Source organism: Mus musculus, chromosome 17, assembly GCF_000001635.26.
Source record: "Mus musculus strain C57BL/6J chromosome 17, GRCm38.p6 C57BL/6J".
In the NCBI taxonomy this organism is placed as follows: domain Eukaryota; kingdom Metazoa; phylum Chordata; class Mammalia; order Rodentia; family Muridae; genus Mus; species Mus musculus.
Genome location: NC_000083.6, coordinates 43,787,341 through 43,810,444, shown reverse-complemented (window position 1 = coordinate 43,810,444; position 23,104 = coordinate 43,787,341). Strand labels below are relative to the sequence as shown.

Genomic DNA, 23,104 nt, shown 5'->3' with positions numbered 1-23,104 from the left:
TGGTAGAAGGAGAATCCTATTACCCCACACTGTCCTCTGAGATCCTCTTGTGTTCTGTGGCAGAAATGCCTGCTCCCGCTGTTCAAAATGAATAGGTAATTATAGTAGAATGTATTTTAGAATGGTCTACTATAATACATTGTGTCTGCTTAGTAGAGGGTGGACAAATGCAGGTATGTGTATCTGCAGCTTGTCTACAAGGAAGAAAAGGAGTTAAACCAAGCCAAAGGACACAGCAGAACTGCACTACATAAGCTCCCATCCTTGTTCACGTTTCAAGATTCAGAAATGAGTTTTGCTGAACCAAAGACCCTGTGAGGCAGTTCTCTGTGAAGCAGGGATGCTGTCTCCTGCTCAGTTCAAGGTGCTTCAAAACCCAGTGGTTTGAGCTATCCAGATCAAGCTCACATGGGTCTGGGCATTCATACAGCAAGCTGTTACTAACAGCCATCAGAAGGGATGCTGTCCACTACACTGGACTTAGTAATAAGCACTCAAGCATGTGACATCTATCATGTCCCTGTCCATCATCCTTTAGTCCCCCAGAGAAAGTCTAACTATCTTGTACTATTGGGCTCAAATATTTCCAGGAGTGGGGCTGTCTCTGCAAAAGCATCTATGTCAATTGGCTCTTATCTTCACATGAAGAGGGTTTATAAACTGAACAAAGGTGAGAGCTAATTTGTCATGCACTGCTTTATGAAGTTGTTCATGACTTCACACTCGTTGAAAAGCAGCAAGTGCTTGCAAATCATGATGGCTTGCATAGGTAACCTCAATGGTGCCAGGAAGGATACGAGCAGAACCCTGGACCTTGTTGACTGGCCAGTCTAGCAGAATTGGTGAGCTCCAGGTTCACTGAGAAGACCTGTATCAAAAACTAAGGCAGAAAGAAACTAAGGAAGGCATTTGATATTGGCTTCTGTACAGAAGTGTGTGTGTGTGTGTGTGTGTGTGTGTGTACTTGCACATACATACACATGCTATCAAACATGTATGCATATCTACACACAAATAAATAAAGTAGTATCAATTAGTGAGGGAGAATCTTAAGAACTGGGCTTAGAAAAATAATCCAACACACACACACACACACATGCACACACGCACAAATGTGCTCAAAGATGTCCATAAAAGAGGCTAGAGGGATAATGACTCCGTGATTAAGAATGCTCGATGCTCTTGGAAGCTTGGTGCTCAGCAAGATGATCAGAATGCACCTCAGGCTGCTCACAACAGCCTAGATCACTGGCGCCAAGGCATTTGATGCTCTCCTCTGGCCTTGAAAGGCACCTGCACTCATCTACATAGAGATGCACACACATACACAGAATTAAAAATAATAAAATAAGAATTATTTTTAATTTTATCTAAGCCTTTCTGAATATGTAGAAACAAGTTGTATGTTTAATCAAAGGGAGAAGAGTAAATGAATTGTAGTGAACTTGTGATGGTGTGTGTATGCTCAGCCCAGGGAGTGGCACTATTAGAAGTGTGGCCCTGTTGGAGTAGGTGTGTCCCTGCAGGTGTGGGCTTTAAGACCCTTATTCTCGATTCTTGGAAGCCAGTCTTATGCTAGCAGCCTTCAGATGAAGACGCAGAACTCTCAGCTCCTCATGCACCATGCCTGCCTGGAAGCTGCCATGTTCCTGCCTTGATGATAATGGGCTGAACCTCTGAACCTCTAAGCCAGCCCCAATTAAATGTTGCTTTTATTAAGACTTGACTTGGTCATGGTGTCTGTTCACAGCAGCAAAGCCCTAAGACAAAATTTATACTTAAGAATGTTCTACACCTACCAAAGTGAGTGCTCAGGGGCTAGTGAGATAATGACATGGGCTAAAGTCCTTACTGCACAAGCATGTGGACCTAGTTTGGATGCCCAGCTCCTGAGTGAAATCCAGGTGTGACAGTGCATGTCTGTAACCCCAGGTCTAGGAAAACTTGGTAGAGGTAGGAGGAACGCTGGAATAGCCTCTTTGAAATGGTAATCTCTGGATTTAGTGAGAGAATAAATAACAAGGTAGAGCCTGATTAAACAAGATGCTTAACACAGACCTTTGGCTCCTGCATGTCTATGCCTGGATTTATGCACCTGCACAATCATATGCACAAACATGTATACACACACACACACACACACACACACACACACACACACAGAAGTGTTCAAAAAGATCGTTGAAATCTCACGACAAGTAATTTTAAATGTCGAGAGAAATATGTGGGAAGCAAAGTTCTCACACACTATGACCCTCATTCTATAAAAATATACAAACAGAAAAGACTAGACAGAAAAAAACATCAAAGTGCTCACAGTTCTGGCATTGTTCACAGTAACGTGCCACCTTATTTTTCCTGTAACATTCTTGTATCGTCGAAAAATTGATAGGAAGCATATATGCCAAAGGAAAACAAATAAATGAGGAAAAACCTGGGCAATGTGTCTCTCCTGTTGAGTAGACAGCTCTCACTAGACAATGGGAGATATTCCCAGCCTCCCTGTTCCGACTTTATATCCTGCCTGTCACGCATACCTGAAGGGAACCCTGGCTTCCTCTTGCTCTCTGTATTGTGCCCAGCCATTTGACCTCAACTTTGATTTTCAACTTCTGTTTCTACTGAATCACCCTGTGCCAGTCACCTCTCTTTTGTAGACCCTGTTCTCCTTTCTCTCCACAAGCCAGACCTGGTTCCATGGTTGACCAACCTTGATTTTAGCATGTCCATTCATGTTATTAATAAGAAATAAGCTAAAACAGTGTGTGTGTGTGTGTGTGTGTGTGTGTGTGTGTGTGTGTGTGTGTGTGTGTTTACCAGGGAGCAGAGCAAATAGATACAGTTTTCTTAATGCACGGCATAATTGGGTTATTTTATTTTTTTTAAATCTATTTTATGAGTATGTATGGGTGTTTTACCTGCATGTATATGTATGCACCATGTCTATCCGGTGCCTGTGGAGGCAAGAAGAGGGTGTTTGATCCTTTAGAATTGGAGTTACAGATGGTTTGAGCTGCCATATTGGTGCTGAAAATTGCAGCTGGGTCCTCTGGAAGAGCAGTTGATGTACTAAATCACTGAGCAATCTCTCCAGACTGGACATAAATGCCTTTTAGACACAGAGTACCTCCTTCACCTCACAGACATGGTACTCTACAAGACCCCACTCTTAGAGGTCCTTACTGTGACAGTTATCCTTAACATCTGAACAGAGCATTTTATTTCTCAGTATACACACTGGGAGGAACCTAGTCTCCCTCACATCTCCGAAGGTTGGGAGATTGTTGTCCTAAATTGCAACTCAAAGACCTGGCACTAGGTGGCTTATCTCCCTGACCTCCCAGAGTATGCTTATCTGTAGACAGTAACACTCATACGAATTCCCCAGGTCTTCTAAGGTCAGGCGATGATGCATACAACTGCATCATCTGACCAAAGTGTTGAAACAGGGGCAGCAATCTTCAAGTGCCAACTCCAGCAAGTGCTAGGTCAATGGGAAATTCAAGATCACATAGCTGGGAAGTAACTACACCAGGACTGGAATCCTGGGATTTCCTGGCAAGTCTAAGCGCATAGATAGATAGATAGATAGATAGATAGATATTCCATTCCCAACACTCTATGAGAGGTATTATGGGGTGGCCCATGGCCTCGGCACATATTCAATATGGCAGAATAAGCCTGTCAGAACAAAGCAGTTATTCCATCAAAGAACTAAGGGAATAAAAGCTATGGTCTAGTTCACAACTCTCGCAATTTATTCTTTAGCTCAACAATGAGCATTCAAATGTCTTTTAATGCGTATGCTCCATAACTTAGAAATCTTGCGTTTTAGCTATTGTTTCACAGTGAGTTGAGCACAGAGAGCTCAGTCATGAAATTACAGTCTTTTCCTTCTCTATTATAGGAGACATTGCTATGAACATTATGGACCCGGGAAAATGTGAACTCCTTCTGGAAGCATTTCTGTAACTTCTAGAAAGTACCAGAATCCCCTTATTACTTTTCAGAACAGCTTCAGCTAAGTTTAAAAGGCATTTCTATTCACTAACTAGGTTACTGAAATTGATCTATAAAGCAGAACACATGAAAATCCATAGCACAAGAAAAAAAATCCATAAGGACCATAAGCACTTTGTAAGCCAAGACGGAATGAATTAGGAAAACTGAAAGACATGCACAGGTTCCACAGAAAAGGGAGCCATCCTGTGTCTTCTTTACTCGTGTGTTGGAAGGCATTTAATGTGATGTGTGGTTTTATACTCTCGGTAGATCTCCTTATGATAGATGCTACTCAATTCAGGGGTGGATCTTAACAAACTTCATGGTAGGGGCACTAGGGAGATGCATCAGGCTGTAATGTAAGTGCCAGTGTCCTGGGCATGCACTCGGAATCCCAGGACTGAGGAGGCTGAGGAAGGAGGATTTCTGTGACTCTCTGGCTCAGCAGTCAAGCCTCATTGGTGAGCTCCAGGCCAATGAGAGGCCCTGTCTCAAAAGGTTGGCATTCCTGAGGATGACAGCCGAGGTTGACATCCAGCCTCCACGTAGGGACACGCATGCACATGTGTGCACATAATTTTAAGCAAACAATTACAGAACAGTAAAGCATCCTCAGGGACACTTTCCTTTCTATGCATCTGTTGTCCTGCAGGTGAAGGGTGTGGCCCAATTTCTAAGGTATTTTCAATGAGGCCAACTTGTAGCAGAGCCTGGTCCCTGTTTCAATTCCCATAGCTACCTTACTGCATGCTTACTGACTGCCCCAGTTTTTTTTTTTCATAATAAAGAAAGATTCAGAAGGTAACATGTCTAAAGGAAACATGTCCCATCACCTATGGGAGATTCCTCTAATTTGGTACCCTAGCAGGCTTCTCACCTTTAACTGGACTCTCTCAGCATTAGGCACTCCTATTGTCTCTGTACTTCCAAGTATGCCATACTGAGCCATTCACACTAGTAGACTACCCTGCAACAGGATGCTGGGACTTCAGAACACAGATTACTTACAGACTGCCTAGCCTTTCTTCTGTCAGTACTACACAGACTCAAAATAACCCAGGCTGGAGAGAGAAGTCAGCAGTTACAAGTACTTGCTGCTCTTCCACAGGACCCATGTTCATTTCCTACTACCCCCAGTAGACATGTCTGTAACTATCTCCAATCCCTCTTCTGACCTTTGCAGCTGCCCCCAAACATGTGTGTGTGCGCGTGCACACACACACACACACACACACACACACGCACACACACACACACACACGCGCACGCACTCGCGCACGCGCATGTGTGCATGCATACACATAACATACACATACATGTACTTTAAAAGCAATAACTTTTTCAATAAAATAAAATAACCCAAGCCTGACAGGAGATAGGAAATTGTTTCCCTGTGTTGTATGACAAACACAGAGCCCAAGGGAAAACTAAGACTCCTAACTCAGTCCAGTTCTCTTCTGTAGCACCAGCCACAAGTATCCCAATCTAAGGAAGGGATCATTTCAATGGTATTAATCCACATTGATGAATGACAATGTTGTCTAGGACCTCGGCTCCAATGGTGGGTGTACCTCTATTAACTGCACTCTAGACAACCTATTGTTTTTAGCTTTGGTTTCCTTGTCAATTATATGAAACTAATGACGGGGCCATGTAAGGTAAGTGGCAGGCAGGATTCACTGTGCTAACTACAAGCACTGAATAAATGCCATGCATTCTAATGATCACCACAAGCGGTATTCAATTAACTGAGCTAAAATGTTCACTTTGGGGGTTAAAGGCAGGGACGCTATCCTACCGTGGAATTTCACCTCCCTCTTCTCCAGAGGCAGTGTTTGGTAGCCTTGGGAATGAACTTAAACTAGAGCAGTAGACAGTTAGTTCCAGGAATGAAGATGCGACCTTTGAAAACAGAAGAGCCTTGTTTCGACGTTCAAAGGAAAAATTCATAGTTCTTTTCAAACCTGCCATTTTAATTAGTGCCTCACCTCACCCAAAGCCTGACTGTGCCTCTCCACATCAAAGTATCTCCTTCTCCACCAGTCCTCACCTGGTGGCAAAAAATGTCACCCATTTGCCCTGAAAAGGCTGTCTACAGATCTTGCTTCTGTTTCCCCTGGCACCCACTTCACCCACAGTTCATGATTGGAAGGTAGTACAGAGGCCTTAATCAGACCTAACACCCGGGTTAGCTCTTCACAGCTCCACTTCCCTAGCATCCTCCAAAGTCACTTTTGCAAAAATATAAATGATATCAAGTCATTTCCCCTATTAGAGACTGCATGGTTTCTCCCTTTCAATAGAATATGTTTAAAGCCCCAACTCACCATATCCTCCTCGGGTGTCATCTCAGAACTAGGTGCTCTTGAACATAACTTTCCCTCTGTGTGCATGTGCTGTCCTTTCTACATGGAATGCCTAGTGCCTTCTCTAGAGAATGCCAACCGCCCATCAGGACCCAGTCCAAATGTTTACTCTCTGGCAGCCTCTTCTAGAGTCCTTCAACCCTCCTATCTCTTGGCTCCCACCGACCTCTCTCCTTTCTGCGCTAAACGCTCGCTCTGCTGATTCACCAGCATTTATTTTCTGCCTGATTCAGTTCTGGGAAGTGTAGGACCTTGTTTCTTTAGCTCCTAGCACAGAGCCTGCTTAGCACACAGCAGGTGCTTAATAAATAACTGTTTCATCCCTGGCACAGGGAATTAAAGGAATGAGAGTGTGCAACCTCTGCCACTGTCCAAGCTGGGCTGAATAAAAAAGAATGCCAGTCCCTGCACTATATCTGACAAGTGGCAAACAGTTATGCAAGTGTGATGAGTACTTGCAAATGAGAAAGCTCTCGAGTTCCCACTCCTGTTAAATGTTCCTCACTGGAGAGAGCCGCATCCTCCAAGATTTAGGTGGGTTAGGAAGGGCACACACCTCTAAGCATTTACTAAGATCTTACAATCTGGCCACTTTTGTTGAGGACACTTCTCTCTCCCCAAATCCTCTGGACCACATTCAAAGTAAGAGATGCTCAGGAAAGGCTGATTCAATTTCCAGTGCATTGGAAAGCCAATCACAACCCCCATTGCAGGCTAATTGAGCTTGATGACCGGTCATATGTGGTGTAATAGCTTCACAAGGCTGAAAGGGAAATCAATGTGGGGACTGAAAACCTGCCAAGTGTTCACTCCTGGGCCCCACAGCCCATGCTGGCCTGCTTCTTGACTCTTCCTACCTAATGTCCATCTTCATGATACCCTGGTCAGCAAGAACTGCTCTGTGGACAACACTCCCTTGTCCTATATTTTGGATTTTCTATCATCAAGGACAAGCAAGGTTCGGAAGTTAAGTTGGGTTGTAAACATGCTTCATGTTTCGTAAAGTTTCTCTATACACAAATCACGGCTAGAGAATACTTTACCATCCTTTTATTTCCATCCGTGGGAAATGATAGGACTACATAAAGAGAAACAAGAAACGGGTTTTGTTGTTATTGTTGTCTTTGCTAAAATGAGGTTTTAAGACAGTGTTGGCAGTGGGTGTAATAATCCCTCCACTGACCATTTCTATCCCAATATAAGAAACAAAACGTGCCAAAGTATGCAGTCTTGTTGAATCCATCAGGGATAAGAAAGAAAGGAAAAAAGAAAAAAAAAAAAGGACAAACAGCAAGGCCTTGAAGAATAAATCATTAACCACAAGTCAAATCGAGGCACCCTGGCAACCAGCGAGATGTAGAGGCAGCCGAGAGGAATCAGGTAGCTGAGACTGCCTTGTCCCCTCTGATGACTTCTGGAGAGAAACACCCCACAGGCACGACGAACCCGGCACACCGCGCTCCTGTCCATGTCACTTTTCAAACTTGAAGTTATTTTTAGATGACCCAAGCCGGCTAAGCCCAGGCAGGACAATTCTCAGCCCGCTGTGCCCGAAAGCCCCTTTGCCTCTCCCTAAAAAATTTGGTAAAGCTTGGGAAGACAGGGGTCTCCTCATTTTTTTTCCTTTACTCACTGCTTTGCTGGACACCCCTAACTCCTCTAAGCCCAAATCCCGGGGACACTGGAGTTATTCTGGATCCTCCAAGTCCCTATACACCTGCTGCTGCACCTGGGAAGGTGGACCCTTGGCCAGTAGGATGGGGAGGGGGCTTTTGGAGACTAGCGCCTCCTAGAGGGGGTCATGGGAAACCTGTCTCTGGGGATGCTTTGGGGACTGGCCAGGAGAGAAGATCTCTCCAGCCCTGCCCCTGAGCCCAGCAATGCTTGATTCCCATTGTCCGGGTCCCCTGGCACCCAGGTGTTCAGCCCTGGTGGGACAGGGGACAGGGTCGATGGGGCCTGCGCCGTTACGTAACCGACCTGCAGGACGTCTGCGATGCGCCGCTGTGGCGGCGGTGACAGTGGCAGCGGCTCGGGGGTCCTCGGGGCAGCAGGCTGCGGGCGCGGCTCTGCCTGTTCACCTGACGGCCGGGGCGAGCGCGGAGCCCGCGGGCCTGGGCGTGGAGCCGTGCGCACTGAGCGCCGCCTCCCGCTCTCCGGGTCGTGGGGTCACCCGGGCTGTGCCTCCTGCTGGTGCTCCCGCAACCTCCACCGCCGTCACCCGGGACAAAGCGGCTCCGGGGAGGGGCCGAGCCGGCGGCTCTCGACCAAGCCAGTGGAGATGGGCGCGCCCCCAGCTCCGACTCATCGGGCCAACCTCCAATCAGACCCCAGGGAAGCCAAAGCCCCTGACTGGCCTCCTTTGGTCGCCTCCCTCCTGACCAGTCGCCCTTCTGGGTCCCTCACCCACCTCCACCTCCTGGGCTTCCACCCGGCGCTCAGCTGCACACCCCTCCTTTGCGATCTCAGGCGAGCTGGACCCTTTGCAGGAACCTGACACAGGAGCCTGTCCCCAAAGGCAATGCCTTTCCAAAGAAGAGGCTCCCGGGTCATCTCCCCCATCCCCCGTTGAGGACTTTTTTTTTTTTTTTTTGAGGGTCAAAGAGGGGTGAGATCGCTCTTGGAGCGAAGCATCTGCATACAAGGATACTAAAAAATAAAAGGACAGAGAAGAAACTGTGGGTCCGTAGAACTAGGGGGTTGTTTTCTCACAGGTCGACCTCTGGCTAACTAAGGAACTGTCTGGAAGCCACTCTTGAGTGCTCAAGAGCGACTATGCTTGGTGGGTGCTGGCGCCCTCTGGCTGGGGCTGTGAGTGAGCCCTGCCCACACCATTGAAGGTGCCCTGTGCCGGTTTCACAGTTTTGCCAGGAAAGACTCACAACCACCAGACCTGGGGGAGAGAAAGAAGGACTTGGGTGTTCAAGGATTCCTAATGTGTAAGACTTTGGGTCCCTAGGAAAAGGGAGACTAGTATTTATACAAGGTAAAGGGGAAGGGGCGTGTCGGAGGTGGAACAATACAGGGAGGATTTACTTCTCAACCAAATGAACCCATTCTGAAGACTGTGCAAAATTATGCAGCTCAAGAACAAGGAAGCCTGTGACTTGTGGTGGCACAGACGGGGACAGGACTGAATCTCATGGCAAGAGTACCTCAATGACACAAAATGATTAGCGTTTGGAGACCGTGGAAACTGAAGGATAGAGGAGACCAACCTCAAAGCAGATAGAATGGCAGATAGGAATAAGTTTTGTGTCATGTCGCCTTTCTCACTGTTGTATACTTGAACCTTTTCCTGCATCCACTTGGTTGGTTCTTAATAACAGTATTAAAACTGCATTGAAGTAATAGTTCTCTTCTCTTCTCTTCTCTTCTCTTCTCTTCTCTTCTCTTCTCTCTCCCTCTCTCTCTCTTTCTCTCTTCCTCCCACCCTCCCTCCTTCCCTCCCTCCCTCTGTGTGTGTCTCTGTGTGTGTGTGCCTATCTCTGACTCTCTGTCTCTGTGTGTATCTTGCTGCCTACTCTCTCTCTCTCCCTCCCTTCCTCTGTGTGTGCCTCTGTGTGTGTGTGTGTGTGTCTGTCTCTGACTCTGTCTCTGTGTATATCTTTTGGCTCTCTCGCTCTCGCTCGCGCTCTCTCTCTCTCTCTCTCTCTCTCTCTCTCTCTCTCTCTCTCTCTCTCTCCTTTCTGTGTATCTGAGTGTCTTGCTGCCTCTGTGTGCCTGTTTTTCTGTCTGTCTCTGTGTGTCTGTCTGAGAGAGGGGGGGTGCTTAGCTCTTCTATCCGCTTAATCTGCATTAAATATAAGCACAGAATTAAATAAACATTTCAGAGTTGAAAATGACCTTCGATGTCATCACGCTTTGGGCATGCACATTCTACATGTTTGTTAATTTGACAGAATTGCAAGTTCGGAGAGAAATTTCTTTTTGAAAGGACCTTCTTATATGGAGCAAAAACATCTCTAGAATTTTCTCGTACAGGCTATAGCTCACATCTGAAAGTCATCATGGAAATCAAGCCCCATTCCTCTTCCAACTAACTATTTTTGAAACCTAGGAAGATAGCCATCACGTCTGGTGCACCTGGAACTTCGGCTTTTCAGGTAATATAGCTTCAAGGCTTTCAACAAAATTTCAAGGTAGCAATTCTTAGACTCACCGTGTGTTGACTTTGATCACAAGGAGGTCCATTTTTGTGAGTCTATATTTACATAAAACAAAGTTTTTGGTTGCAGAATATATTTTTGTTAAAGTTTTGGAAAATGAGAGAAATACATTTTTATCCCTGTGTGCTATGTGCTAATGTGGGTTCACATGTACAGTGTTCCATGTGTGTATGACAAAGGACCACCTAAGGCGGTCTTCACTGCCTACCTTGTTTGAGACAGGGTTTCTTTTGTTCCTCTGTGTGTGCCAGGCTGGCCAACTTTCCTGGGATGTCCTTGTCTCTGCCTCCCATCTCACTGTAGATGTAGTGGGGCTGCTAATGAGGTCTCCTTGGGTTCTGGGGTTTAAACTCAAGCCCTCATGCTTGTGAAGCACTGAGCCATCTCCCATCCTAGAAGACTCAAGGTTAATGATCAGTTTAAAGGAAACCATACATGTAAATGCTCTTTGGCTGGCATCCAGTGATCACTTTACATCACTATGAAAAGATCACCATGGCCATTCGCCTACCACCCAGATACAGATCCTTTTACTTTTCTAGATTATTTCCTTAAGTTGTCACATCCTCATACTTCAGCTTTTGCCACAGAGGCAAAGTTTGCATTGCCAGTTGACTGTGTGATTGTGTGTTGAGTGGAAGGCAAAGGCCAAGAGACAAGACTGTCTTCATTTGGTTCATTTTTAAGAAGTAGATCTATTACCACGAGTAAAGTTAATGGTAATGATTAGAGTGAAAGGATCTGTGGGGGCTGACTTGGAATATATTTTGTAGAGCAGGAGTAAGATTCATGGGCAGCTAACATGAACCGTTGACAGTAAGATCCTAAGTTCTATTTGTTAGAATTTACTGAGCACAACCTATATGCTAGGCTTTATGAAAATCACTTTGGATATTAACTCATGAACTCAACCTGTAACCTTATTAGGTTGATACAAAATATCAACCCATAGAAATTATGTAAAGGCTGAGCCAGTGTGTCAGCTCAGTAGGTAACGGTGTCTGCTGCCAAGCCTGAGGACTTGAGTTTGATCTCCAAAGCCAGTACGATGACAGGAGAAACCCAATTTGGGGTTTGGGGGGGTATTTCTTTTCTTTTATTCTTATATGTTCACTTTACATCCCAATGGCTGCCCTCTCTCTTGTCCCCCCTTCCTACAGTCCCTTCACCATCCTCCATCCCCCTATCCCCCTCTCCTGTGAGAGGGTGGAACACCCCCTTGGTATCTCCCAACACTGGCACATTAAGTCTTTGCAGGGCTAGGGGCATCCTCTCACACTGAGACCATACAAGGCAGCCAAGCAAGAACAACATATTCCACAGACAGGCAACAGCTTTAGGGATACCCCCTCCCCAGCCATTCAGGACACACATCTGCTACATATTTGTAGGGGCCTTGGTCCAGCACATGTATGCTTTTTAGTTGGTAGTTCAGTCTCTGAGAGCCTATTCCCTTCAGGCCCTTAATCCTTTCATGAACCCTTCCATAAGAGTCCCCAAGCTCCATCCAGTGTTTGGCTATTGGGAGATACCCAACTTGGACATGTGTCCTCTAATTTCCATGTATGGATCTTGGTATGGGCATGTGTACAGACATACACACAGATACCATATAAACAAAATGTAGGAATGAGGGGATGAAAGGTAGGATAGGAAGAAAAGAAGGAAGGACAGAAAGAGTAAATGAAAGAGTTTTCCAAAGCAACTAATGGAATAGCTAAATCCAAATCCAGATGCCGGCTGTAGATACTCGCACACACACACACACACACACACACACACACACACACACACCTCCTTGACAAGACTGGCCCCTTTATAGTTATTACATGATGAATGTAAACCTCATTTGACATCTGTGGATTTTAATAGGATTTAAAATCCTATGTTTATTTTGAGACTAGATCACTATGGTTGCTGAGACTGGTTTGGCTTCCAAGACAGCTTGATGTTAAATATCTCTATAATTATCTATACAGCAAGATTATTTTGAATGAACCTGGATGATCAAACTCAACAGTGTTTGATAACATTATTCTCATGGGTAAATATTTTTCTCATGTCACTATGTAGTTTCAATGTTTAAAGTTTTTAAATTAAGGCAACTTTGTGTAACAAAATTCACTATTTATTCATTCCAAAGTGTACAATTCAGTGGACTTTTGGTACGTATACAGAGTTGCATATATAGCATCATTAGTTTCTAACTATAGAATGTTCTTAAGCTCAAGAGGAATCCTTATACCCATTACGTAGTCAACTTTAATTCCCTACCTCTACACCAGTATGCTGTGAACCACTTGCCTGATTTCTGTCTCTTTGGGTTTGTCTATACAGACGTTTCCTGAAAACTAATTCATGTAATATATGACCTCTTGCATATGACTTCTTTCACTTGACATAATGTTTTCAAGATCTATCTACACCACAGCATTTTCTAGCACTCCATTTCTTACTACAAGGTCAGGACCTAAAGGCTTTGGTGCTAAAGTCTACAATACACTTTGGTGCTAAAGTCTACAATACACTTAAAGAAGAACTCACACGCATTCTTCTCAAAGGATCAAACCATTTTCAAATAGAAAAAGACTTCTAAACTTATTCTTGACGGTCAAACCAGACAAAAGCACACACACAAAGGAAGCCACAGAAAAGTGTTCATGATGGAAAGGGTTGAGAAAACCTTCAAGAGACCATTACCTGTAGAACTCAACAGAAAACTCAGCAATACACTGACGATATCACTCACTCACAGTCAGGTGGCCTTTACACCTGTGGTGTGGGGGTGGAAAGGCACATTTAACTATGATCAGCACATTGACATAACGAAAGACAGAGGAATACAAAATACCATCTGCCAGAATAAAATGGAGTAGTTGCACCCTTTATCCTAAATACTGCTTCCATGCATTCCTTTTAAGTATCTAATCATTTCATCTCCAAAAGACCAAGTTATGCATGTTGAGTTTGCTATTCATAATAGTCTTTGTATAGTTCAGATATTAACCTGGGCGAACACTCCAGCACTCCAAAAAGATTTACTTTGTAATTTCTTTGTGTGGAGTAAAATTCTTATGTCCAATTCATGAGAATGATTTCATGATGTCGTGTGCTAAGACCACACAGACCTCAAATTCTGCATGTGGTGTGTTGAATACCTTGTATCCCATGTAAATCTCATGTAAATATTTATAAATTTGAGAGAGCTGCGAGCCTAGGGACCATGGGCACCTAGACAATCAAACTCAGGTCCTCATTGTTTGCACTTTGCTAAGCCATCTTCCTACCCCCATTACCCCTGTATCATTTGCTACATCAAACTATCCCAGAAATGAAGCTAGCAACTCACCCTCATATTATACTTCTAGTCAGTCTGTGGAAAGGAACATGAAGGAAATACTGAGCGTAGGGTGCAAAGGCAGGGAGACATCACACAACCAGAGAGCAGGGAGAACGATCCTTTTGGAAACTTTTGATTGTCCTCAACTGCTCTAGTGACTTTTTTGGACATCACAAGTGGAGGAAAACACACATTATCCCTGCTAAATAAATAAGTAAATTAATAACCAGAAAGACAAGCTTGTTTCTAACAACTCAATAAATTTCTAGTATGTGCCAACAACTAAAAGCAGGAGATGGCTCTGATTAGCTTTATTTAGACATTTAACACAGCCTAGAGTCATCCGGGAAAAAAGACTGAACTGTAGACCTTGCCAAATAGAAGGGCATAGCCCACCATGGGTGTTACAATCCCTAGGCAGTTGCTCTCCAACCTTATAAAAAAAGATAACTGAGTATAAGCTGGCCTGTAAGCCAACCAACAAGCAGCATTCCTCCATGGCATCTGCTTCAAGTGTCTACTCTGACTTCTCTTGGTGACACATTGTCACCTGTAAGCAACAGTGAACCCTTTCCTCTCCTAAGATGCTTGTGACCTGAGGATATTGCCATAGTAACAGAGAGGAAACTAGGACTCTGGTCAAGTTGGATTTGTTGCTCACTGTCTTATGTCAGAAGAAACACCTGAAGGGGACAGCCAGGCATCACAATAAGAGGACATACGGAAGAAGGACTTCCCAAGGCACGTGGATTCATCTTAAGTGATGTAGGGGAGAGTTAAGTCTTCAGGCACTTCTTTGCTCCAGACTGAACACTGTAGAACACAGTACTCATTAGTTTGTTAGGAAATATTATCTGCATGGCAAGAAGGCAAAAGCAAAACAGAAGTTATTTTTGCCTTCATAGAAAGACACAGCCATGGGGTCTCTGTCTGCAAATTCTACCTGCCAGAACGTTTTCTACTGTTGCATGGGTTTTTTTTTTTTCATATCCTAATGTCCGCCCTACCCTACCCTGCCCTGCCCTGTGCTGCCCTGCACTACCTTCCCCTCCCCTCCCCTCCCCTCCCCTCCCTTTCTTTCCCCTCCCCCCTTTACCTCCTGTTCCCTTCCCTTCCCTCTTGTTCCCTTCCCTTCCCTCCTTTTCCCTTCCCTTCCCTCCTGTTCTCTTCCCTTCCTTTTCCTTCCTCTTCCTTTTCCCTCTCCCCCTTCCCCATCCTCTTCTCCTTCCTTCCCTCCTCCACTCCTCCCCTCTTCCTCTTCCCCCTCCCTTTCTCCTCCCCCTCCTGATGCAGCAGTCAGTGAGACCCCTTTCCCTCCACCACAGTACAACTCTTTGCTGTGGCAAGGGACATCCACATCATTGTTCAGACAGCAAAGGAAAACTGGCTGTCTCTGATTTCTCTTTTTCCATTTGCAACCTTGTGCCATGCTCAAAATAGTCACATCAGCCTTCACAGTGACCCCACGCTTGCCACACTGGGATAAAAGCCACTGGTGCTCATATTGAATCTGACTTGGCTCTGGGGTGGACTCCAGAGCATGTAAAGTTGTAGTTAACATGCCAGTAGTTGACAATGCCAGAAACAGTGAGAAGTAGTCCAACTGACCTGTGTTTCCTCCTTCATGAAACAGGATGCACAAGGAACTGCAGCTCAGCAGATGTTTCTTAAGCTGAAATGTGTGGACTTCCTGGTTTACACAAGGGGAAAATTCACAAAGCCCAGAAGTATGTGAGTTGTGATTTGCTTTCTAAAGGTCCTTTACTTCACAAATTATGTCACCCCTTTTTATTGTATTTTAAAGATTTTTTTAAATTTTTTGATTATGGATATGATTGTGTCTGAATCAGGGGTGGGGAATGTGTGTGCATGAAGGCAGGTGCCAGCAGAAGCCAGAGGTGTCCCATCCTCCAGAGCTGGAGTTACAGGTGTTTGTAAGCTGCCTGTAGTCAATATTGGGAACTGAACCTGGCTCCTCTGCAAGATCAGCAAGTGCTCTCAACCTCCAAGCCATCTCTTCAGATCATGGTACCGTATATCTGAATGTCTGCAAATGAAAATTTCATGTGTGTTGGGTTTGGGAGTGTACAGATACCAGCAGAGGGTTCCAGGTGTGATTGGAGAACCGCGAATCCTATGGTGAGGTCGTCCTCTCATAAGAATCTGGGTGACAGGAGTAAATAGCCACTGGTTCCGATGAGTCATGGTAGGTTTCTAAAGGAGATAGACCAATCTATTGGGGCCATCAGGATGGAACTAGTGACAGATGACTCTGACCAATCAATTTGAGCTAAGGTGCTATTGAGTGATATTGGGACCTCCTATTTGGTTTCTTTCAAAGAGCATCTGATCTTGAATGGGGCTGGTAGCCACCACCCATGCTGACTCCACCAGTTTCTCCCTGATCCTGGATCATCCTTCTTTCTGTTTAAAAGACATTAATTCCACCGTTTTGAATTGTGTGTATGAGTGTGTATCTGTGTGTCTTGTGTGAATATGAGTGCAGATTCCAGAGGTGCCACAGAAACCTAAACTACCCCCCTTCCCTGAGGTGGAAATAGGAGTGGTTTTAAGCTGCCTGATGTAGGTACTGGGAACTGTGGGGTCCTCAGGAAGAGCAAAAGGCACTTTGAACTGCTGAGATGTCTCTCTAGCCTCTAAGTTTCTACTTTTAATCTTCCATGCTAGGCAACTGTTGCACAGGAAGTAGTTAGACATTCCTTGGCCCATTTTTTCCATCGATTGGCTCTTAGAAATTTGGAGTGGGACCTAAAACCTTGAATAATTTCATGCAGTTTACAGAAGATCCTAGTGCAGGCTAAGGTTTAAGCCACTCCTCCAAGTGCGTTACCTGCGTCAGCACTGTTCATGTCGATAGTAGTTCCCCAATGTAGGAACTCAGCGAAGCACTTGACCTACATCAACACTCTTATTGTGCCCAACTGCCCTCCAAGACAGTAACCCAGCTTGCGCCAACTTTCCCGTTGCCCAAACTGAAACATAGAAAGAATAAGCTACGTGGTAAAGGTCCTCAGGTCATAAGTGGTTTGAATCCAGGTCGTCTTGCACCGGACATGGCTCCACTGCCACTCAATAGATTTCACTCTTATAAACTCACCTGTGAAGCCTCTCTAACTCCCATCCCCCAAATCCTGCCAGTCAGTAGCATCAGCTCTGTGTGTCATATGTCTTCATATGACACTCCTGATTTTGTGTTTTTCTGTCCTCGTCTCCCCACACCTGTGCCACAAATAGCTTTGGTGTATGAAGAAAGATTGAATAAGTGAATGAAATAGTTAGGGAACCAATGGATATCTTGATTCAAAACCGTCTCTCCTGGGATTTTCTGGAGAGATTAAAAAAATATAGTTAGATTATAAAATCCTACCCCTCGTGTACTCTGTGAGACAGTTCAAGAACAGAGTATTTCTTTTTTACATTAATGCAAGGATAGGGGTTGGCTCAGTCAGTAAAGTGTTTGCTTTAGAAGCCTGAGTACTTGAGTTTGATCCTCAAACCCACATTTAAAAAAAAAAAAAGTGGATGCTCACAGTCATCCAGTGGACAGAGCACAAGGTCCCCAATGAAGGAGCTAGAGAAAGTACCCAGTGAGCTGAAGGGGTCTGAAGCCCCAGAGGAGAAACATCAATATGAACTAACCAGTACCCCCACCCCGAGCTCCTTGGAACTAAACCACCAATCAAAGATAGCACATGGTGGGACTTGTGGTTCTAGCTGCATGTGTAGCAGAGGATGGCCTAGTAGGTCATCAATGGGAGGAGAGGCCCTTGGTTCTGTGAAGGTTCTATGTACCAGTATAGGGGAATGCCAGACCAGGAATGGGAGTGGGTGGGTTGGGAAGCAGGGGGATGGGATAGGGGGATTTTCAGAGGGGAAACTAGGAAAGGAGGTAACATTTGAAATGTAAATAAAAAATATCTAATAAAAATATTTTTAAAAAACCTAGACATGGTGAGTAGTACATGCTTGTATCCCAGTGCTGGTCCATCTCCTTTAGAAACCCACCATAACAATGGAATCCCAGATTTCTGATGATTTCCAGGTCACTCAGAGACACTGCCTTAGAAAAAATATCAAGGTGGACAACACTTGAGGAACAATGTCCAAGGGTGTCTTCTGATCTCTGTGTGCGCACGCGCGCACACACACACATGAACATTCACATACCTATGCACCTACTCATATATGAACATACATAGACATGTATGTACATACACATGCACAATACACATATACAAGCATACATACACACAAACACAGAGTGAAGGCAAAAAGAATAACCTGGGTTTAAGACAAAGTTATGCCAAGATTCTACACACAGTACCCTGACCATTTCAGATATTTGAGGGTATCTGCAGAAGAGTCTCTTTCTATCCTGAAATCCTATATAGGATTTAAACCTGCATAACCAACCCTTCCTGGAAGAAATATTGCAAGCACATTATATATTTTAAACAAAATACAGCTGTACATGGGAAGTCTCCCCCCTCCCAGAACAGACAGTCCTCAGCATATAAGTGGGTCATATTCCAAAAATGTATTTGTAAGTGGAGTTGTTTGGAGTTCAGAAAACACTTTCCCACAGAAGTAATATTAGAAAAGAGGTTTCATTCCTTTGCCAAAGCACAAAACCTGATTTAGAACACTCTGAAATAGCCTTTCAGCTAGGCCACATGGATAGCCATGGGAAATCTGGGACCCACTCAACTTAGAACAGGGGGAATATGGGAGCATAGTGACTTTGCAGGGAGGTTGGGCTGTGACGGCATCTAGAACATAGATGTCTCGACGCTCATGCTTCTTCTAACACACACATACACACCACATTACACCCCCCCACACACACACACACAAACATACAGAGAGAGAGAGAGAGAGAGAGAGAGAGAGAGAGAGAGAGAGAGGGAGGGAGGGAGAATTACTGTTTTCCTTACAGTAGTGCCTATCAATCAGGTTTGCTGAAGATGTCTGGTGAGAACCTGGCCATAAACAAAATCAAAATGGCCAAGGCCAATAGTGCTATGTAACAACTCTTACTATCTTTACCTGGCTTGGTGAACCCCTACGTCTCACACACCAGAAGGCTGCCTAATTCTGGGCAGACTCCGGAGCTCATAGATAAAGCAAGGACACAATGCAAAGAAGACATGCGATTCTGAAGGAGAATATTTGGGATGCAACTGGGAGCTGTAACCAGTTCCTAATAAGATATCAGGATGCACCTAGTCTTCCCCAACCAGGCTGTGCACTTATAAGCACCCCACCCACGGTGATCTGGGTGTATGTGAGGTTGGAGAAGTTCTGCTCTCAAGCACACGTAGGTTTGCTCTGGCCACCACTGAAGGTGCATACCAGGGGACTGGCTTTCCCTCAGATTTCAGAAAGAAGGCAGAATTTTCAATATTCACAATATGGTAGAATGTGAGCCTCTTGGTGAAATCCCTTTTTTTCCGTTTAGTTCATAGTGTCTTTTGTCTTACAATAACACTGGTAGAAACCATTGTTTGAAACTTAACTTCACCATCATAAAGACTTTTACCATGTGCATGTTCCTATTCCTGGGAGAGAAGAACCCCTCCCTTCTAGTCTTATTTCTGAAGCATGGGTTAATGCTACTCAAATTTATTTGTCTGAGATTCATTGCAAGAAGTGTAATTGAGAAGAGGGCTATGTACCACCACCAAAATAAAAGCTGCCTGAGCAGCTAAGAAGATGGCTCAGTGGGTAGAGCTCTTGGTGTACAAATATGGGGACCTGAGTTCTAATCCCCAGCTTGTATGCATTTACCAATGTCCCTAGCTTTAGGGGATGGAGACAGGAGGATCCTGGCTTACAGGCCAGCCTGTGAATCCAAAACAGTGAACTCTAGGTTCCGTGAGAGGACCTGTCTCAAGAGAGGAAGAAAAGAGACAGAGGAAGGCACCTAACATCTTCAACTGGTGTCCTTATGTACATGCAGGAGGGCACACCACAGAGAGAGGGGGAGATAAAGGGGGGAGAGAGAGAGAGAAAGGAGAGAAAGGGAAGGAAAGAAAGAGAGAGAGAGAGAGAGAGAGAGAGAGAGAGAGAGGAGGGAGGGAGGGAAGGAGGGAAGGAAGGAAGGAAGGAGAGAAAGAAAGAAAAGAAGGAAGAAAGAAAGTAGATATAGAAAGAAAGAGAGAGAGAGAGGAGGGAGGGAAGGAGGGAAGGAAGGAAGGAAGGAAGGAAGGAAGGAAGGAAGGAAGGAGAGAAAGAAAGAAAAGAAGGAAGAAAGAAAGGAGATATAGAAAGAGAGAGAGAGAGAGAGAGAGAGAGAGAGGAAGAAAGATTGCAGAAAAGAATACATCTAATGAGTGTGTGTGATACTCGCCTGTTCTTTATTCACTCCTTGGCTGTATTTCATCTATTGCTCTCTACACTCCATAGGGTTAATATAAGGACTACTAAATGCCTCCTGACTGACAGTGCGTGTAAACTCTGCATACAGATATTACTTCAGAGGAGCTGTCATCTAGTTTCATACACATCTTTCCTTTCAGATGCAGAGGACAGAGCCCTGATGTGTGTAGGGACTCGGCATGCTTTCTGAGTGCATTATGAAAGAATACACCAATATTATGAACTGTTCTTGCAAGTGCCAACATCTACCCCTTAACTACTTGGACCTATTGCAATAATTACTTTTAAAAAAATGTACTAATGTCTGATTCTACAAAAAGGTTTCTCCATGTAACCATAACTCTAAACCCTTGACAGTGAACTTACATCCTCAGCAGAAATGTTCCAGTGAGAAGTGGTTCCATGGACTAGTGTGCTGGCTAGCAAGAGGAAACAAAGCTTACTGTGGACACTTTTAGGTTTCTTTTCTTGTAATCTGGGTGGATGTTTTATTGTTTGTCCTCACTGTCCATTCACTGGAGCTTAGGTGACTGTGTCTGAGATACATTTAGAACATCCTGTGTTGGGGACATGCCAGCCTGTCACATGGGCCTCCATAGCACTTGGCCAGTTCACCTTTGTTCTTTCTTTGTCTGCCTCTGCTCTCCCAGCATTTGAGTCCTTGGGCAGAGGCACACAGTGGAAAGAACTGATGACTAATTACATCCATTTATCATTTAGATCCTGAGCCTGGGCCTGTCACTCTAGTACATGAGACAGGAAGGGAGTTTGAGGGTGTCAAGATCTTTAGTTCTGTTTTAGTAAAAGTCACACAGCCCCGGGGAAGCCACCCTTCTTCACTTTACCACAGTTGGATACAAAGGCTACAGCTCTCCAAAGTACATCTAAAAGGAGCAACCATGATCTCGTGGACTCCTCTCACCATAACACTCATAAAGAGAACCACTACGATTTAGGTGTGGTGATACACATCTGTGATTACACCATTTGTGACATGGAGCTGAGAGAGAACCAGTTCAAGGTTATCTTTGGATCCCTAGAAGCCAGAATTCATGAAAACAACTACAAAAGGAAATACAAAAGAAAACTACCTAATATACACCGGCTGTCCTGATTCTGTAGTTCGTTTAAAGCAATGAAAGATCTTTTGGCTAATTTTTTTTATTACATTTACTTCATGTTTTAGTGTGTGTGTGTGTGTGTGTGTGTGTGTGTGTGTGTGTGTATTAGTACGCATGTCATGGTTGGAATGTGAAGGTCAGAAGACAACTTGTGGGAGTCAGTTCCCTCTTTCTCTCATGTGGGTCCCATGGACCAACTCCATGAGGTTTAGCAACAAATGCCTTCACTCCGTCAGCCATCCCTCTGGCCTGTAACAACAATATTTGAATACAGAATGCTGCATATTCTAAATAAGTATACTGTTCTGTCCTAAATTTGATTCAATAACAAAGAAGGTCATCTGTGGAAAAAACTGGTAACATTTGAGTAAGGTGTCCAAAATAACCTAAGAATTAAGTTCTTAGTTCTCAAATACATACAATGTTATTCATTTTTTGAGGATTTCATACAATGTATTTTGACCATATTTATTGCCACACTTCTCTGCTTAAGCCTTAGCCAGTGAGTTTTTAGAATTATAGGAATAGAGATGAGGTCTTGCAAAGGCATTTACATCTCTGAAAACTGTGCCTCACCAGCGGTTATGACTAACGACAGCTGCATTGCTGGCACTGTCTGAAGAGGCTGGGCCTACCCAAGAGTCTTTTCTCTCCAGCATTTATTACTGCTTGTGCAACCTTAGGGAAGGTCCATGACGATTTTGGCAGTTTCCGAAGGCTTCTGAGTCTTGCGACTTTTGTTTACTTCCTGAGCCTTGTAAGTTGCATTCACTTCCTACTCTTATGAGCCTCCATCTGAGAGGGAGTGTTCCCATTTAGAGGAGTAACAACACATGCTTATGGGACTGAGATGGATGTTGACACAAGTAAAGGTGAGGACATTGGTTTGTGCACAGCCACTAAGTCATAGCAGTTACAACAGATGTTGTTCAATAAGCATCGCCTCCTTTCCCCAGATTTGACCACTGATGTTGTACCAACCATAATAATCCCTTTGTTTCCTACAGCTTGGGCTCAAGTGTGTAACCAATGGAAGACATCAATTGGAAGCTCATCCTCCTAGGGAAGTTGTCAGACAAGAAAGAATGACAGACACTCACAGATGAATGGTGAGACAGACAGACAGACACGGGTAATCTTTTACTTCCTGTGGTGAGAGGATGTGATGGCAGCTATCATATGACCAGGACAAACAGCAGTAGAGCTGCATCCTCTGAACCCAACCATCAGCAAGCTGCTGGACCATCTGTCTCTAGACGCCATTTTATGTGAGACAACTGATGTTCTTGTTGCTCAGGTCACTTTCAGTATCCTTTATCACCACACTTAACATAACCCTCACTAGAGGTTACAGAGAATGAGAAGTTATTGCGAGATTCCAGATGAGGACTATGTGCTTTAAAAAGGTCATACATCTGGTGAGGTACACAGAGTGACAAAGGAGTGGAGAAATGGATGTTTTAAAACAAAAGATTTAAATGTATGATTATCTAGTAGTAGTAGTAGTAGTGGTAGTGGTGGTGGTGGTGGTGGTGGTGGTGGTGGTGGTGGTGGTGGTGGTAGTGGTAGTGGTAGTGGTAGTGGTGGTGGTAGTGGTAGTAGTGTGTGTTGGGGCATGATTACTATGGTGCATGTGTGGAGAACAAAGGACAACTTTTATTTATTTATTTATTTATTTATTTATTTATATTTGTCAAGACAGGGTTT

The 23,104-nt window shown here is 44.4% G+C and overlaps 1 protein-coding gene and 1 long non-coding RNA gene across 5 annotated transcripts in view; one reads left to right on the top strand and one right to left on the bottom strand.

The window, feature by feature from the left end:
• The window catches only part of Rcan2 (regulator of calcineurin 2), a 238,165-nt gene extending 229,072 nt beyond the window's left edge, over positions 1-9,093 (bottom strand). Inside the window, exon 1 of one of the 3 annotated variants that reach the window (NM_001357742.1) lies at positions 8,779-9,093. The gene's annotated coding sequence lies outside the window, so the exon portion shown is untranslated. Of the gene's footprint in view, positions 1-6,329; positions 6,443-8,348; positions 8,595-8,778 lie in introns of those variants that run through there. The other 2 variants (NM_207649.1, NM_001286653.1) reach the window with 2 other exon arrangements.
• A 968-nt stretch (positions 9,094-10,061) lies between these two features.
• Positions 10,062-22,904, top strand: Gm34773. 2 transcript variants are annotated; one of them, XR_385586.2, is made up of 3 exons: positions 10,062-10,474; positions 15,511-15,604; positions 22,405-22,904. It is a non-coding gene; the product is annotated as a predicted gene, 34773 (long non-coding RNA). The 2 variants fall into 2 exon arrangements; XR_385585.2 differs by having other exon boundaries at positions 15,511-15,608.
• Positions 22,905-23,104: the final 200 nt, after the last annotated feature.